This window comes from Dipodomys merriami, unplaced genomic scaffold (genome assembly GCF_024711535.1).
Source record: "Dipodomys merriami isolate MVZ:Mamm:240054 unplaced genomic scaffold, mDipMer1.0.p SCAF_2458, whole genome shotgun sequence".
NCBI classification, from domain to species: domain Eukaryota; kingdom Metazoa; phylum Chordata; class Mammalia; order Rodentia; family Heteromyidae; genus Dipodomys; species Dipodomys merriami.
Genome location: NW_027203891.1, coordinates 18,913 through 35,222, shown reverse-complemented (window position 1 = coordinate 35,222; position 16,310 = coordinate 18,913). Strand labels below are relative to the sequence as shown.

The following is a 16,310-nucleotide window of genomic DNA, read 5'->3' as shown; positions in this document are numbered from 1 at the left end:
ATTCGTTGTAAAGAAAATTAAAACTTATGAAAATAATTGAAAGAGAACTAAAAGGAGAACCATGGCTCAATAGTGAACAGCAACTTAAGCCAAATCGCCATTTCCAGGTTTTAGCTATTTATTGGCAAAATGAATATCACAGACATTGCTGCTTGGGATCCCTTTGAATCTGGATCCTCAGATTTCAGCCTCCTATGTAACTGGGATTACAGGTGTAAGGCACCAGCAATCTGAGATATGCATTTATTTTGTCATGTTATGTGGCAAATTATCACAAATTTATTTGTTTGGCCACTGAATACAAACTATTGTAGGATATAAGATTGGGCTGGTAACTTGGGTGTGGTTTGTCTATAGTAGCTGCTCAGTTTCTAGCAGGGGCAACTACCCTATAGTCTCTCACAGAATGTGGGGATCTCTTACAAGCTTACGGGATGCCTAGTAGGGTTTAAGTTCTGTGGTGGTGAGACTGTGGTTTCTGCTTTCTGGTCTCCTATCATACAGCCACTGTTGTCAGCTCCTAGGCACCCCCATACTTTCTTGACAAACATATTCTCCTTACTGTTTGCTTCATTCTGTTTGCATCACTGACTTCTAGAAAGGCCTTAATTTGCACTCACACCTTGGAAATAACTCATACCAACTCTTGTGGGAACTAATTACATTTGTAGAATCTGTTAAATTTTGTTATCTACCGGAGCATATAGTGGGGTTAGATCCTGCCAGACTGGAAGATAAAAGACTTCCTAAGGGTCTGAGTTGTTGTGTATCACCTGATACACATAAAAAGCTATTTATTGGGGCTGGGAAGGTGGCTCAGTGGTAGAGCGCTGGCCTTGCATCCATGAGGCCCTGGGTTCGATTCCTCAGCACCACATAAGCAGAAAAAAATCCGGAAGTGGCATTGTGGCTCAAGTGGTACAGTGCTAGCCTTGAGCTGAAGAGATGAGGGACAGCGCCCAGACCCAGAGTTCAGGCCCATGACCGGACCCCCTCCCCCCCCAAAAAGCTATTTATTATCTGGGCACTGGTGGCTCATTCCTGTAATCCTAGCTATCTGGAGGATGAGATCTGAGGCTCCCAGTTCAAAGGCAGCCTGGGAATGAAAGGTTTATCTCCAATTAACCACTCAGAAAGATGGAAGTGGTACTGTAGCTCAACTGGCAGAGCACTCACTTTGAGCTGAAGAGCTGAAGGATTGCCACGCCGACTCCAGTGGAGTCTGGTTAGCATGGGAAACCATCTATCAGACCTAAGATAGGGGCTTCAGAGACCTATCTCTGAGTTTTGGGACTTTACCGAAGTCTACCTCAGAGAATGGGGCTTTACAGAAACCTATCTCCAAGTTTTGGGACATCACCGAAGTCTACCTCGGAGAATAGGGCTTCTAAGAGGCCTACTCCTGGAAAAAGGCTGGCAAGCCCCTGGGAAAGATGTGTTTCTGCCTTTCTTTTCCTCACTGTAGAAGAGTGCCTATTAATCTTTTACTGTTTCTGCTGTTCATTGTACTTACTCATTGTCAACGTTCCCTTATTCAAAGCTCTTTCTTAAGAGTGTTGACGACTCCAATATCTGATTAGTGTCTTAAAAATATGACTAACTCACCAGAGTTAAGTGCTACCCTGAAACCCCTCTTATGGAGGCTAGTAGACAACTCATAAGCAAATATAAAAGTATTGGGGGTTTCACAATGTCACTTCAGCAGAAGGAATTGTTTGTAAGAGATTTGCAAAAAGCTGTAGGCATGGCTAGAACAGAAAGAAAGTATGGCAATTGCTGAGGTAACTACTTAGGAGAAAGAACTTCTTATTACTCTCTTTCATTTACTAAGATACTTGCTAAATCTAAGTCTCGTTGGTGTTTACTATTAAAGAAGGAACAGAAAAGATCTGATGGGACAGTTAAGGCCTCTATAGAAATAAGGTAATGGTTAGTTGGTGACAAACATAAAAACCCATTATATTTCTTAGAGATAAGACGGAAACAAGTGCCTATCAGGCAACCAGCTGGTGACCACCCAAGAATGAAGCCCTGCAGCAAGGTTGTGTAACCTTTTGCCCTTTCAGGCCACCAGGTGGTGACCACCCAAGAATGAAGCCCTGCAGCAAGATTATGTAACCTTTTGCCCTTTCTTATGGAGATTTTTGCTATAAAAGTCTGTTATCCTCTGCATTAAATCGCACTCAGCATCCACTCCTCTTGTGTGTGAGTTGTCTGTTTGCCATCTCCCCACATATTCCAGTTCCTCCCCTAGGTGTCCTCTGTCATCCCGACAGAATCCGGTCAGCGGCAAAGGATTGCACAGAGACCAGATTTGAATCCCCAGAGTTGAAAAAAAAAGAAAAACATTGAAAAAAGCTATTTATTATTCTAAGTGTCCTCAATTTCAGACACTGGTAATGTTGAGTTATTGTTTGACATTAACCAATGAAGTGTGAAATTTAAGAAAATGAAAGATAGTTCCTTGGGTGGAGTGGAAAATATTTCGGCAGTTATAGGAAATGAAACACAATTAGGAGTTAAATTGAGGATACATTCAATAGCAGTGGCTGTGGCTTCAGAGATGGGACAGAGCTAAACATGTTAGACATATGTTAAAAAGAGAACATGGGGCTTGGAATGTGGTTTAGTGGTACAGTGCTTGCCTAGCATGCATGTAGCCCTGGGTTCAATTACTCAGTACCACATAAACAGAAAAAGCCAGAAGTTGCCCTGTGGCTCAGGTCAAAGGGTGCAAGACTTGTGCAAAAAAGAAGCTCAGTGACAGTGTGCAGGCCCTGAGTTCATGCTCCAGGACTGCCAAAAAATAAAAAGAGAGAACATGTCAATAATGAATGAGGGAGGGATCCAGAAACCAAATTCCTCACTGAATATTTTCTCTATTTCAATATCATTCCAGAGAGAAAAATTAGGCATAAAGATGGTCCAGAAAGAACATATCTCATGAAGAAATACAAGATTTAAAAAAAAATATGGAACACTTCACATATTTGCATGTCATCCTTGTGCAGGGACCATGCTAATCTCTGTATCGATCCAAATTTAGTATATGTGCTGCCAAAGCGAGCACTACAAAAAAATTTTTTTTACTGCAACTGGCCTGTAGAGACAATCCATCAGACATAATTGTGACTTGCAATAGCACAAGAGCTCATTGTAATAGCACAAGTGCTATCTGGATATTATGTATGGGTCCTGAGCATTGATAAGAGCCTAGGTGCTATTCCTATTTTTTTCCTCAAGAATATTACTTAAACCACAGCCCCATTTCTGACTTTTCTGGTGAGGAAATGGAGATAAGAGTGTCATGGACTTTTCCTGGCTCACCTGGCATAACATTGGGATAACACCTGGGATAATATTAATAATGTTATCCCAAAATCTCAGCATTCTGAAGAGCTAGAATTATAGTTATGAGCCATTAGTACACAGAAAAGTATTTATTTTTCAGTGGAATGAATTAAGAATACAGATTCTTAAGGAAAATTCACCCTCAGTACTAAGTAAATCATCAAGAACAGTTCACGTAGATACACACACACACACACACAAGCATACAAGCAGACACAAAAACCCACATAAACGTCTCAGGAATCTGTATCTCTTTCCCCTAAAGAGTAGTATGGTCTAATGGGCAAACTGTGGTGTCACAGTCATGTAATCCCAGATATCAAGAGGTAGGGGTATAGGAGCATGGGGTACTGAGGATGACTTGGGTGAAGTTAGCACAAAATCCTATATTAAAAGCAAAGTGAAAAAGAAAGAAAAAGAGTTGGGTGCATGTAGGCACAAGTGGCAATTTATGTGCCTAGTAAGTTTAAGGCCCTCAGTTTAATCCTCACTTCCATGAAAAAGACAAAAAGAATAAAATCTCAGTCCATTTTGTCATTGTTTAAAATCAATTAAGCTGTATACTTCATGAGGAATATAAGGTCTATTTCAAGCCTAATAGTAGTAGCTGGATAGTCTATATAGCATGGTAGCACATGGGACAAGGCCCTGTGGGTGCATCATATCACAGAGGATCTCAGCATCATGGTATGTGCTAGAATGACAGGGAGTAAGGGGCATAGGTTGCTTTTAACAACTGATAACAGTGATAACGTTAGTCCCTTGAGAGTTGATGAGATAATATTTATCCATTTATGACTGAAACATCTTTTAAAGGTTCTACTTCCTGACACTGCTACATTGAATAGTTAAACTTCAGTATGAGCTTTGATGGTGACAGACCATTAACAGCTTTCTGACAGAGGCAGGTGAGACCATTGGAAGCCAAGGATGTTAATACAACTAGGCACCTTGGACAACTGCTTCGATCTCATTGATTCTGATATTTACTGTACTTGGGGCCATCTCACAGTCAAGATCCATCAAGTCCATGTCTGTTCCATGTGCCAGTTTCAGTTATGCTGAGTGTTATATAAACCACTAGACAATAGGGAGAAATAGGATGGAGATAGGCACAAAAATGTAAGTTTGGCATTCTTCTTGGCCCTTAAATAACATTAAAAGATTTATGTAGGTAAGTCACGAGAAAGCTCTATGTCATTATAAAATACATATAGCCATGTAATAACTACTCTATCACCCTGAAAGATACCTTGTAGAACAGCTTGTTTACACATAACACAGACACTCCTATGAACACAAAAGATGGAAAAAACAAACAAGTTCCGGTTTACAAAAGTAATTGTCAACCTCAGAGTCAAAGCAGACACCCTGAAAACAGTACTGGAAAGAATAGGAAAAACACTAGGTCTCCTTGGCACAGGTCAAAATTTCCTTAATAGAGACCCAGAAACACAACAAATCAAAGAAAGTTTGCACAAATGGGATTTCATGAAACTGCAGAGCTTGTGCATGGCAAAGGACATAACTAGCAAAATCCATAGAAAGCCCACCGATTAGGAGAAGATTAGCCATACAACAGACAAGGATCTCATATCTAAAATGTGCTTGGAACTCACAAAAATATATGCTCCAAAAACAAATCCTCAAAGAAACAACTGCACAATAAATAAGTGGGCTAAAGAATTAAAGAGAAATTTCTCTGAAGAGGAAAGAAGATGGCCAACAGACACATAAAGAAATGCTCAACATTTCTAGCCATAAAAGAAAAGCAAATCACCAAAATTACTCAAGCTGATTTAAAATTTGGCAAAGGAGCAGGGTATAAAAATAACCGTCAAAAATCAATGGCTTTTCTGTATGCCAATAATGAGAAAAGCGTGGTTGAAATCAGGAAAGCAACTCCATTCATAACAGCACCCCCAAAAAAATACCTAGGAATTAATTTAACCAAAGAAGGGAAGGACCTCTATAATGAAAACTTTAAAAACCTGAAAAGGGAAATCAAAACAGAACTTATAAAGTGGTAAAAGCTCCCATGTTCCTGGATTGGAAAGATCAACACCGTGAAAATGGCAATAGTTTCCAAGGGTTTCTACCAATTTAATTCAATACCTATCAATATTCCAACCCCTTTCTTCAACGAATTAAAAGAGGCTATCCAAAAATTCATATAGAACAATAAAAAACCCAGAATAGAAAAAAATATCCTTAACATAAAGAACAGTGATGAAGGAATATCAATACCAAATTTCAAACTCTACTACAAAGCCATCGTAATTAAAACATCTTGGTACTGGCACAAGAACGGACATCAGGAACAATGGAATAGAGTTGAAAAGGCAGAAATGAAAGTACAGACATATAGCTACCTAATCTTCGATAAGGGAGCTAAAAAAATAGAATGGAAGAAAGCCTCTTAAGTAAATTGTGCTGGCAAAATTGATTAATCACTTGTAGAAAACTTAAGCTAGATCCTTATATATCAATCTGCACCAGAATCAATTCCAAATGGATCAAAGCCCTCTGAGTCAAAGCAGACACTCTGATGGAATAGGATGGAATAGGAGAAACCCTAGGTCTCCTTGGCACAGGCCGAATTTTTTTTTAATGGAGACCCAGAAACACAACAAATCAAAGAAAGGTTGGACAAATGGGATTGCATGAAATTGCAGAGCTTCTACATGGCAAAGGACATAGTTAACAAGATCAATAGAAAGCCTATGGATTGGGAAAAGATCTTCACTAGCCATTAAACAGACAAGGGTCTCATATCTAAAATATACCTGTAACTCAAAAAATTAAATCTCCCAACAACAAATCCTCAAAGAAACCACTTCTCCATAAAAAAGTGGGCTAAAGACTCAAAAAGAAACTTTTCTGAAGAGAAAAGAAGGATGGCCAATAGACACATGAAGAAATGCTCAACCTCCCTAGCCATAAAAGAAATGCAAATAAAAAGAACAGAAATACCATCTCACCACAGTTAGAATGGCTATAATCAAGAACTCTAATAACAACAGATGCTGGAGGGGATGTGGATAGAAGGAAACCTTACTGTATTGTTGTGGGAGTGTAAACGTGTTCAACTACTTTGGAAAGTATATGGAGGTTCCTCAGAAGACTCCACATAGAGCTCCCCTATGACCCAGAACTAGCACTTTTGGGCATTTACCCAAATGTTCACAAACAAGATCATACTAATGCTACCAGCACGACTATGTTTATTGCAGCATTATTTACCATAACTAAGATATGGAACCAACCCAGATACCCTTCAGTTGATGAATGGATCAAGAAAATGTGGTATATATACACAATTCCATGCCTCCATAGAATTTCTTTGTCCCATTTGTTAGGAAATGGAAAGACTTGGAACAAATTATATTAAGTGAAATAAGCCATACCCAAAGAAACATAGATCCCATGGTTTCTCTTATTTGCAATAACTAGTATATGTCTGAGAAAAACAGAAATTTTTAGACAAGTTGATTTTAGGCGAAATGAACCCCAAGATAATTTTTTTTCTTTCTTGTGATTGTTTCCAACATATTTATAAATTGATTTCTTTGTTGCTTTGTATGTACCTCCCCCATGGTATAACTCCTGTTTTCACTGCATTTGATTCTGGTACCCTGCATCTTGTATATACATTTTTCTAATTTGGAGAGGGTTAGGGAAAACACAAAATGCTTAAATAGGGATACAGGTTGACCCATTGTAAAAATGCAATGTACAAGGCCCTACGTTAAAAACAAACATTAGAACTTCGGAGGTGGGGAGAATACTCGTGGAGGTGGGAGAGAAGGAATGGTAGGGGAAAAACAAAGGAGGAGGTAACAATGCTTGATAGGAAATATACTTGATAGGAAATTACCTTACTCATTTAATTGTAACCCCTCTGCACAGTATTTTTTATAATAAAAGACATACAAAAATTTATTCAATGTATGATTATGGACTGGGCCTTTCACTTACTTTCACACTTCAAACTGGGATCTCTATCTGTCTTTATTTATTTATTTTTTTTTAAATCAGGAATGCTACACAAATATGTGAGTCATCATTGCACAAGGGCCATGCTAATCTCTGTATCGTTCCATTTTTTATATATGCTGCCAAAGTGAGCAATCTTTAATTTTTTGTTAATCTTTTTTTCAAGGATAAATCTAATAACACTGTCCCCTAATTTTGTATAAAATTAGTTTTGGACATATATTTAATATGTAATATATTTGTGAGATATATACGTATATACATACTATTTGTCTGCAGGAGTTGGGCACACTGAAACAATTGAAGGCACTGATTTAATTTCACGGCTGTCATTCTATTTTAAGACTTTTAAAAATCAAAACATAGATGACCATAATTTCATCGAATGTCCTGTCCAATATTGATTTGTGTGTATCAGGCAGGCTGTACCTCATGTCCCACAAGAGTGCAAGAATAATAGGGTTTAGCTCATTACATAGTGGCTCATCAAGACATAGGAAATATCCCTCAGTTTGGTTGAGATGATCTCCATTGTTTGTTCTATACTATGCCTCTGCTTTGGCTCTGCAGTTTACCATTTCAAGATGATATTTGGTTCTTTTTGAGACAGATGAATGGAGAAATGTACGTGGCCTCCAAGACAATTACCTGTATCTGGTTAAAATTCATACTTTCAAATGGGATACTTGCCATCCCTGTAGAATACAAATGAGGCCTTCCAAGCAACAGCTATCTACATTGCAGCCATTGTAATTTTCATGGAAGCACTATTTTATAGGGACAAAATTAAGATACCAAATATGTCCTTCAGCAACTACCCCTGGGAAATCCTTATGCTCATGCCAAAGTCATTGAACGTCACATTGCCTTTGTCATCCAACACGATGTTATTGGATTTAATGTTTCAGTCATTTTCAGTTTCATTAAATTAATGCACAGTCCTCACAATCTGTTTGAATAAACTCCTGACTTCATTCTTGAATAGGCGGTATGATTTTCACATTTGTCTAAGGAGGTCTCTGGATGGCCAGTTCCACTACCAAGTATTTGTGCTCATCCATTTCCCTCACCAGGTATGACCTGATCATGTGTGGGTGATGGAAAATCTTAATAATGTCCATCTCATTTAAACATTTTTTGTGGGTCCTGGGGCTTGATCTCTGGGCCTGGGCACTGTCACTGAACTCTTCAGCTTATGTCTACTGCTCTACCACTTGAGCCACAGCACCACTTCCAGCTCTTTCTGTTTATGTGGTGCTGAGGAATCGAACCCAGGGCCTCATTTATTTAAGGCAAACATATACCACTGAGCCACCTTCCCGGCCTGTCCATCTCATTTTTGATTTAACAATTGTTGAACTCTCATCTTCAGGATTATTTTCACTACAACCTTATTGACTACGAGGTGGTGCTAGGCCAAATTTACATATCCATAGCTTCCATAGTCAATGATTTCCTCCTTCATGGTATATTGTTCCGGGAAAATCTCCTCCTGCCATAGCTAATGATCACCTTCAAACTGTCTTGTTCAGTGAAAATCTCCTTCTCTGAAGAGCTTGATGATAATTCACTATGTTCTTCCATCTTTCTGCTAAGATGCCAAGGAGTAAATCTACCTAAACTTAGCTAAGAAAATAAAAACCCCAGAGCAACAACCTAAAGGAAACTATCAATGTAGCAATCAGTCCAGCAGGTCACCAGGAACTCTCAGCAATGTAATGGACTGCAGAGACCACTCACAATGGTTGCAATGGACCAATCACAGCTTGGAATGAACCCACTGGATCTTCTCGTCTTGAGCCTGGAGAATTGTTGCCAAGGTTTCCACAAGGATGTGAGGTGCACAGAGTGATGCCACTGGTGCTGCCATGGCAGTGTTGCAGGAACTTCAAGTGTATCAGAAAGTTCATTCTGTCCTTGTTGGCTTCAAGGTCCTAGGGTTGCTCCCAAAGATTTTGTCCTTGAGTAGTATCCATGTCCTTATGTCTGCTCCTGCCAGAACAGTGGCCATGTGCAGGAGCATACATCAACCAGTGGCTTCCATTCACTATATGTGCAAGTCTTGGAACTTGCTCCAACAATCTAAAAACAAAGTGGAATCCTATGTATTCCTAGATGCAGGTGACACATAACGAAGTGTTCAAATGGAAACTCTCACTAAAGTAGATCCAGATTTTTTAATCTTGACAATAAAGAGAAAATTCAAAGAAGTTGTTAAAGTATAAGAGGTGCCCCTCTTTGTTGAGTTAGAAGCTTCTTGCACAACTGCTTAAAATAATATTAAAGTCCTTATTTGTTATGGACTTGATTTAGTGTTTTGGTACCATATAATAATTTCTGATCTTTAAAAAGTTGTAATATCAGTATGCACTTTGGTGTGTTTTTAATGGAATCCAAGATGAGGCCCATAGCTCTTGAGTAGATCTAAAACAATATCACATTCAACAATATCATGTGGTTGAAAGTAGGCAGCCTACTGTAAAGTCACTATTGCCAGGATGAATCTTCTGTAGAAATACTGTTTTTTTTCCTTTTCAGTATTTGCTAATTAAATACATCAATGTATTAATGGCAAGAAATTACTACTTTAATATAAATTATGTTCTCTATTCAGCTCAATGAATTTTGACAACTATTTAATTATGTAATACTAAGAGTCCCCTTATAAAGTAAAAAAAAGGGCACTTTTGTCATTAACATTAAAATGCAAAGAAAATAGGTCCCAGTAATTTTTATACTTAGGTGGATAATGGAAAACAGCTGTTTTCTCACTCAGAAATTAAATCCAATAGGGTACTTCATGGCATCCATAATGTGAAAAGCTGCTCTAACTTTTGGCTTTTAAAGACCTCATCAGTTAACTCAAGATATTCAATGTCTTTTTCTTTAAATGTAGAATGACTGATGTCAAAAGGATAGTGGTATCGCTTCAGAATCATCTGATACTGTAGCAAAATGCCCTATGCCATACATCTCCATGAAGTGGGTTATTAACATCTATAGGAGTGAGAGAAAATAGAGCATCATCATTTCTCATGATAGTTTCCTGTGAGATAGTTTACGTCAGAATCCTTGAAATCCATAAGGCAATGTGTTGATAGGTTCAAAGTGAAGAACAAGGGCTGGAGTAGGGAACTTAGGTGGTAGAACCCCTACCTAGACAATTGGAGGTCCTCCGCTTGAACTATCCTACTGCCAAATCCATGAGTCTTCCTTTAGAGAAAGAGGTATAGCTGTTTATTTCAATTCCATTGTGATGCTATAACAAAACTCCTTAAGACAAGGTCCCAATAGCTTAGAGAAACTTATGTGTACTCAACAGAAATTCTGAAGGACATGATCTAGAACCAAGAAAATTCAATGTGCTGAAAGTTCAGCTTCACCAGGCCTTTAATGTGTTCGCTTGTTGCTGCATTCTCACATGGTCGAAAGGCTAGAAACTTATTTAAAAGAAAATAACAGAGCTGAGAGACTTCTTCCCACCATCCAGATGAAGTTTAAATTGTTTCAGATTATTATTTCTTCTGTCATGTCCCTCCTCCTCGTTTTTTGTTGTGCTTTTGTTTTTTTTTTAGCTGACTAGCATTGAACACTTGAACGACGAAAGAACGGATGTTTAGATTCCAAGTATGTACCTCCAAAATTATCTGTTGCTACTTCTTCTTTGGAAGTAAACCACTTACTTGCCCCAACGCCTGTGCGTTATTTTCCTTCCTGTATCATTTTTTAAAGTTTTTGGTCTATTTTGTATTTTGCAGGTGATTTAACAAGGAACCTTCACAGATAGTAGGTGAATACTTGACCACTAAGTTTCAATTCCCTGCATAGATTTTTTTATTTTTTATTTATTTTTTATTTTACTATTTTTAAACAATTTTTTATTATAAAAAACTGTATGGAGGGGTTCCAGTTACATGAGCAAGGTAATGAGTACATTTCTTATCAAGCATTGTTGCCTCCTCCTTTGTTTTTCCCCTACAATTCCTTTCCTCCCATCTCCACAACTACACTCTAACCACCTAAATTGTAAGTTTGTTTGAGATGTACAAGATTTTTTAATTTCTTCATTATTAGACTTCGTGTGTAACCAACTAACTGAAAGCATGTAAAAGTGTAGAACTGTAAACATGTTTGAATTTTTATGTAGACTACCATGCCATCTTGCTCACAAATCACAATATTTTCCTTCCATTGCAATCTTATGCAATCTTCTGTGATCTTGTTGTTGTTGTTGTTGTTGTTGTTGTTGTTGTTGTTCTTCTTCTTCTTCTTCTTCTTCTCCTCCTCCTCCTCCTCCTCCTCCTCCTCCTCCTCCTCCTCCTCCTCCTCCTCCTCCTCCTCCTCCTCCTCCTCATTCTCCTTCTTCTTCTCAGTTAAAACATCAAATGTGTTGTCAAATGCCATCATTGATAAATTTCTCTCTTGATTGCATCAGAAATGACTCAGCTATTTTTAAAGAATATTGTAAGTGCTTGATAGATATTCTACTTAAGCTAAAGATATTTTCGTTGTTTCAGAATTTTCACTAATATTAAAAATATTAAATGCTTCTGTGTCAGCATCTATTGGGATTATATGGGCTTTGTTCTTTACTTAGTTTAATAAATTGCATTAGATTTTCTAAATTGTAGCTATGTATGTAGGCTTGCTCTTTGGTGTTGGAATAACTTGATATCCATGTGTGAATCTTGTGTTAAATCTTCAGAAAAAAACACACACAGGAAAAATGGAAAAGGAATAAATGTAATCTATCCATTTCTGACATATATTCTCTTTTGTTTAGGAATTTTTGCCTTTCTCTTCATAAGTAAAATTACTATACATACATTCTGATTTTGTTATTGCGCTTATGAAGTTAGTTAGGAAGTGTTTCTTCTTTTTAAAAAATTTCTGGAGCAGTCAAATAAGAGATGCATTAGGTGAGGTGGTATATATTGATTATTCCAGCTAATCATGGCCTATCCCCCCAAAAAAAAGAAAGAAGAAAGAAAGAAAGAAAGAAAGAAAGAAAGAAAGAAAGAAAGAAAGAAAGAAAGAAAGACTCCCAACCATCCAAACTAAAAAACACCATGTAAGTAAAAAGGCTTGGGGCATTACTCAAGTAGTAAAGGACTTGTATACAATGGGCAATTTTCCAGGTTTGACACCTAACAATAGGGGGAAAAATGCATTTTCTTGGGCAAAATTGCCCATGAAATATTTGAGTAGATTTTTTTTCTTTCATTTTTTTCTTTCTTTTATTTCAGAGACATAGTTTTGCTAAAACCTATACAACAACTTTCAATCCTCCCCATTTAACTCCTATGAGTTGAGATTACAAGTATAGGTTTTCACACCTGGCCTCGTTGACATTTTTTACAATAAATTGTATTGGCATAAGTTTAGTATACAGAAAAGTCTAAATGTAACCAGTTTGTCTGGCCGCCTCATTGTCCTACTGTTAATGAAATGTACCAGTATTGTATGTTTGTAAAATAAAAACGCAACATTGGTCTAATGCTATTAATTAAATTGCAACCTTTACTTCATTTTGCCAATTTTTGTACTACTTTCCATTCTTTTTCTAGTATCTACTACTGTTGCTTTTTCCTCTGCCTTTCTCCTTTCTTCATGTTACCTACTCAGCTATTTCATCAATGAGGAATATCAAAAGTAGGTTAAAATTCACCATTTGCCAGGGACCAGTATCTCGTGATCAAAGGTATTCAGAAAGCTATGATCTGAAGATCACAGTTCAAAGCAAGCCTGATCAAGAAAGTGGGAAATTCATGAAAAAAAACAGCATTTAAAAAATAACCAAAGAGCTGGAATGTGGCTTAGTGGTAGTGTGCTTGCCTAGCATGCATGAAGGTCTGAGTTTGATTCCTCAGTGCCACATAAACAGAAATAGTTGGAAGTAGCACTGTGGCTTAAGTAGTAGAGTGCTCAATAGCCTTGAGCAAAAGATCCTCAGGGACAGTATCTAAGCCTTGAGCTTAAGCCCCAGGACTGGAAAAACAAACAAAAAGTAGCTCCCCTCATTGTTTTGTATGTAGTGTTCCAACTCCATGGTGCACATTATCCCTTACTGCAAATTCAATACAATAAACCAAAATTTACAATGTTCAGTATCCCCATGTGGTCATCAGTCATCATATTGTACACCAGATGTACAGAGTTAAGGAAGAAATATAAAGAAATAAAGTCACTAGTACAACCTCTCTTGAGACTATACAAGAAAAATATATGTTGTAGAGTATCCTTTGTCTAGATGTGTGGCTTAAAGAATCAGAAAAAATGTTTGATTTTGACCAATGGGGAAACCATACATGTCCATCACTGAACTCTAGAACGAAGTGTTCCAAGAATATAAGTCTTGCTAACCTTGGCTCCCACTGAGCATGAATATAGAGTTCACCATCAATAATGGTTGGACTCCAAGAGAGAATTCACAAATGGGATTGTGCCAAACTAAGAAGTTTCTGCATGGCAAAGCACATCATTAGCAAGCTGAAGACAGCCTATAGAAGGAGAGATCTTTGCCAGGTCTATGTCAGAATATACAAAGAGCTCAATAAATTATACTAGCAAAGAATTAACAACTCAATTACAGATGGGCAAACAAGCGAAGTAAAGACATCTCAGAAGAAATAAAATTGGCCAGTAGTCATAAAAATGTTCAATATCTCTGGCCATAAAGGAAATGCAAACCAAAACACTTGAGATGGGCTAGGAAGGTGGCTCAGTGATAGAGTGCTTGCCTTGCAAGCACGATGCCCTGGGTTTGATTCCTCTGCACCACATAAACAGAAAAAGCTGGAAGTCTTGGTGTGGCTCAAGTGGTAGTGAGCTCTATCCTTGAGCTGAGGAGCTGAGGGTCAGTGCCCTGGCCCAGAGTTCAAGTCCTACAACCGAACAAAAACAATAACAACAACACTAAAAACAGAATCACTTGACTTGCATCTCTTTTTCCATCTCATTTAAGACTGATTCTAAAATATTATTGGTGGGAATGTAATCTTGTTTAAGTACACTGAAAAAAACCCACAAAACAACTATACCTACCTTGTGGTTCAGTACTACTATTCTTGGGCATTTATCCAAAAGAGTAAAAATCAGGATAAAATAAGGCCACCTACACAACTATGTTCATTGTCAAGGTATTTATATTGCACAAATACCTTCAATAGATGAATGAATCAAGAAATATATATATATATATATATATATATATATATATATATATATATATACAGAGTAACGTTACTCATCAATTAGAATATTGCATTTATAAAGAAATTGATGAACTGGAAAAATTTTTGTAAAGTCAGGATGCATGTTTTCTCTCAAATGTGGAAGCTTGGTCTGTATGAAAACATACAGAGTATTGTATGCACGTACACCTAAATATATTTCATGAAGTACAGTATATATTGGAAAGAATTTAAATGGTGTAATTCTTTAAAAAAATCCAACAATACAATAAAATGTAAATGAGGAAACTGGCACTTGAAAGTTGGGTAGGAGGTGAATGAAGTCACAATTTTCAATGCATATCCAATGAAACTAGGAAAATTGAGGGGAAGGAGCTGTTTCAGAGATGGGGGAGATGATAAAAAAAGTGTCACAGATTAGGATTCATTGTACTTACAATTAAAAATGTAATTAAAAATAATTATGCCTGAGCCTACCTCCTATGATTTCCATATTCACACTTCTGAGTAGACATCCCCTTTCCAAACCATCATGAAACACCTCATCTTACTTAGAAAAGGTACAACTTTGTTTTGTCTGTGAACCAAGGAATTGTAGGCAGATTAAATTAATGCTGTCCACATATGCCAAGCCATCAATATAAGGCTAGAAACCATGAAAATATTACAAGAACTGGCAGGGGAAACACTATGACTCCTACAACACAGGTCGAAATTTTCTAACTAAAGATCCATGATCACAAGAAATCCAAGAAAGACTGGATAAATGGGATTGCATGAAACTTAAGTTTCTGCCTGACAAAGAACATACCAAGCTAAATACAAAACCCATGGAATGAGAGAAGAATTTCATGAGCTATTCATCAAACGAGATCCTAATAGGAAAAAATATATATATATATAGCACAAAAATTTCCCCCAATAAACCCTGAAATAACATCCCAATTAATAAATGAGGTAATGACCTAAAGACAAACTTCTCAGAATAAGTAATTAATGCCAATCAACACAAGAAGAAATGTTCAATACCTCTGAATATAAAGGAAATGTAAACAAAAACAACACTGTAATTCCACCTCACTGCACTAAGGAAGGACAATAAAAATATTTTAATGTGATTAGTAACAAATGCTGTCATGGATGTGGCAAAAGGAGCTCTATCACTGCTGGTGAGAATGTAACTTGTTCAATCAGTATGGACTCTGAGATGTGTGTATTAAGGTTTTGAGTCAACTTTTGCAGAAAGTCCATGTGTTTTTTTTTTTTTTATCTCCATTTGGCAACCAAAAAGGTCACAAGTAGAGCTGTGGTGCAAATGACTAAAATGGTATCTTTCATTACAAAATCTCGGGATATTACCCACATTTGCGTTCAAGCTCCAGTACTGGTAGTGTGTGTGTGTGTGCGTGTGTGTGTGTGTGTGTGTGTGTGTGTGTGTGTGTCTGTATGTGTGTGTGTGTCTGTGTCTGGGTGTGTCTGTGTCTGTGTGTGTCTATGTCTGTGTATCTGTGTGTGTGTGTGTGTGTGGTGCGTGTGGGGGGGGGAGCTAGTGATTTCCTGATGGCATCAAATGTTTTGGTGTATTTAAAGTATTAAAAAAAAAACAAGGTTTAAATGTGCTGTGATTTTTTTGTGTTTCTGTATGTATGTGTCTATCTGGTATAGGTGTGGGTGTGGGTGTGTGCATCTGTACGTGCATTTACGGTTTTTCTTGCTTGTTCTCAACTTGTGTTAACAAAATGGCCAGACTTGAAGGGTGGACACTATGGT

At 37.4% G+C, this 16,310-nt stretch overlaps 1 non-coding gene and 1 pseudogene across 1 annotated transcript; both read right to left on the bottom strand.

The window, feature by feature from the left end:
• Window positions 1-2,966: 2,966 nt before the first annotated feature.
• Window positions 2,967-3,070, bottom strand: LOC138835987 (U6 spliceosomal RNA). Its single transcript, XR_011374843.1, has one exon. It is a non-coding gene; the product is annotated as a U6 spliceosomal RNA (small nuclear RNA).
• Window positions 3,071-7,380: 4,310 nt separating this feature from the next.
• On the bottom strand, window positions 7,381-7,480 carry LOC138835988 (U6 spliceosomal RNA; annotated as a pseudogene).
• Window positions 7,481-16,310: the final 8,830 nt, after the last annotated feature.